Below are 3408 nucleotides of genomic sequence, written 5' to 3' on the forward strand. Positions count from 1 at the left end.
TTGGGATGACAAGGGCATGGACCTATGTGATGACAAGGGTCATGGAGCAGTGGGCTGAAAATGTTCATGGAGTGTTGTGATGACAGGAGTCATGGAGCATTGTGATGAATAGGGAATGGAGCACTGTGATGAAAAGAGTCCCGGATCATTGTGTTGTCAGGTGTCATGGAGTGCTGTGATTACAGTGGTCATGGAGCATTGTGATGATATTGGCCATGGAGCATTGTGATGAGAAAGTAGTGGAACATTGGGCTGAAAATGTTCATGGATTATTGTGATGACAGGGGTCATGGAGCATTGTGATGACAAGGGAATGGAGCATGGTGGTGACAAGGTCTTGGAGCATTGTGAAAAGAAGACCATGGAAAGTTGTGATGACAAGCCTCATGGAGCATTCTGAAGAAAAGGGGACTGGAGCATTGTGTTTACAGGGGTCTTAGAGCATTCTGATGACTAGGGCATGGAGCATTGTGATGAGAAAGCCATGGAGCATTCTGTTGACATGCGTCATGGAGTTTTGTGATGACAAGGGCATGGAGCATTGTGATTACAGGGATCTTGGAGTATTGAGATGAAAAAGTCATGGATCATTGTGATGAAAAAGGCATGGAGCCTTGTCATGACAGGGTTCAAGGAGCATACTGAAGACAAGTGTCAGGGAGCATTGTGATGACAAGTGTATTGAGCATTGGGATGACAAAGATCATGGAGCATTGTTATGAGAAGACCATGGAAAATTGTGATGATGAGCATCATGGTGTGTTGTGATGATAAGTGTTATGCAACATTGTGATCACAAGGGTTTGGAGCATTATGATGACAGAGGTCATGGAAAATATTGATTTCATTGTGATGACAATAGCCTGAAGCATTATGATGATGTGCATGGTGCATTGTGATGACAGGGTTCATGGAGCATTGAGATGAAAAGGGGCATGGAGCATTGTAATTACAAGGGTTTTGGAGCATTGTGATGACAAGGACATGGAGCATTGTGATGAGGAGGCCATGGAACATTCTGATTACATGCGTCATGGAGCTTTGTGATGACAAGGGCATGGAGCATTGTGATTCCAGGGGTCTTGAGCATTGTGATGAGAATTGTCATGGAACCTTGTGATGACTAGGCCGTGGAACATTGTGATGGCAGCGGTCATGGTGCATTGTTATGACAGGGGTAATGGAGCCTTGTGATGAGAAGGGTATGGAACTTTGGTCTGAAATGTTTCATGGATTATTGTGATGAGAGTGGGCATGGAGCATTGTGATGACAAGGGCACGGAACACTGTGATACATGGGTCATGCAGGACTGTAATGACAAGGGCATGGAGCATTGTGATGAGAAGGGCATCGAGCATTGTGATGACAGGTGTCATGGAGCTTTGTGATGACAAGGGCATTGAGCAATGTTATGAGATTTTTCATGGAGCATTGTGATGACAATGACATTGAGCATTGTGATGCCAAGGGTCATGGAGCTTTGTGATGACAAGTCATGGAGCATTTTAATGACAAGGGCATGGTGCATTGTGATGAGAAGGGCAGGGAGCATTTTGATGACCGGGTCATGCAGCAATTTGATAAAATGTGTAATGGAATATTTTGATGGCAGGGGTTATAGAACATTGTGATGTCAGGGGTCATGGAACATTTTGATGATAAGGGGACGTAGCATTTTGATTACAGGGTCATGGATCATTGTGATTCCAGGGGTGAGGGAGTATTTTGACGACTAGTGATGGAACATTGTGATATCTCTGGTGAGAGAGCATTTTGATGAGAAGTGCATGGACCATTGTTATTACAAGGTTTATGGAGCATTGCAATGAAAACGTTGTGGACCGTTGTGATGAAATGCGTGTGGCACATTGTGATGACAATGGTCATGGAGCATTGTTCTGACAAAGATATGGAGCATTGTGATGACAAGGTTCACAGAGAATTGTGATGAAATGTTCATGGAGCATTGTGGTTACAAAGGTCACAGAGCCTTGTGATGATGCGGGCATGGATCATTGTGATGACAAACGTCATGAAGCATTGTGATGACTGGAGTCACGGAGCATTGTGATGACAGGTGTCTAGGAGCATTGTGATGACAAGGGCATGGAGTATTGTGATGACAGGCATCATGGAACGTTGTGATGACAAGTGTTATGGAACACTGTAATCACAAGGGTTTGGAGCATTGTGATGACAGAGGTCATGGATCATTTTGATTTCAAGGAGCATGGAGCATTGTGATGAAAAGAGCATGAAGCAATGTGATCCCAAAATTCATGGAGGATTGTGATGACAATGGAAATGGAGTATTGTGATGACAACGACATAGAGCATTGTAATGAAAAGGTCATGTAGCATTTTGCTGACAAAGGCATGGAGCATTGTGATGACATGTGTCATGGAGCACTGTGTTGACAAGCGTCACGGAGCATTGTGAATACAGGGTTCATGGAGCATTGGGATGACAAGGTCATGGATCATTGTGATGACAAGGGTCATGGAGCACTGGGATGAAAATATTCATGGAGTGTTGTGATGACAGGGGTCATGGAGCATTGTGATGACTAGGGAATGGAGCATTCTGATGACAAGTGTCATGGAGCTTTTAGATGACAACTGCATGGAGCATTGTGATTACAGGCATCTTGGAGCATTGTGATGAAAAGGGCATGGATTATTATGATGAAGAAGGCATGGAGCCTTGTCATGAAAGGGTTCAAGGAGCATACTGACCACCAGTGTCAGGGAGCATTGTGATGACAAGTGTATTGAGAATTGTGAAGACAAAGATCATGGAGCATTGTGAAGAGAAGACCATGTATAATTGTGATGATGAGCGTCATGGGGTGTTGTGATGATAAGTGTTATGGATTATGGTGATCACAAGGGTATGGAACATTGTTATGACAGAGGTCATGGAGCATTTTGATTTCATTGTGATGACAATAGCATGAAGCATTATGATGATGGGCATGGTGCATTGTGATGACATGGTTCATGGATCATTGAGATGAAAAGGGGCATAGAGAATTGTGATTACAGTGTTCTTAGAGCATTGTGATGAGAACGGTCATGGATTCTTGTGATGACAAGGCCATGGAACATCGTGATGGCAGGGGTCATGGAGCATTGTTATGACAGGGGTAATGGAGCATTGTCATGGCAAGGGCATGGAGCATTGTGATGAGAAGGCCATGGAGCATTCTGATGACATGTGTCATGGAGCTATGTGAAGACAAGGGCATGGAGCAATGTGATGACAATGACATGGAGCATTGTGATGCCAATGGTCATGGATCTTTGTGATGAGAAAGGTCATGGAGCATTTTGATGGCAGGGGCGTGGTGCATTGTGATGAGAAGGGCAGGGAGCATTGTGATGACAGGGTCATGGAGCAATTTGAT

This window comes from Mesoplodon densirostris, unplaced genomic scaffold (assembly GCF_025265405.1).
Source record: "Mesoplodon densirostris isolate mMesDen1 unplaced genomic scaffold, mMesDen1 primary haplotype scaffold_37, whole genome shotgun sequence".
Lineage (NCBI taxonomy): Eukaryota > Metazoa > Chordata > Mammalia > Artiodactyla > Ziphiidae > Mesoplodon > Mesoplodon densirostris.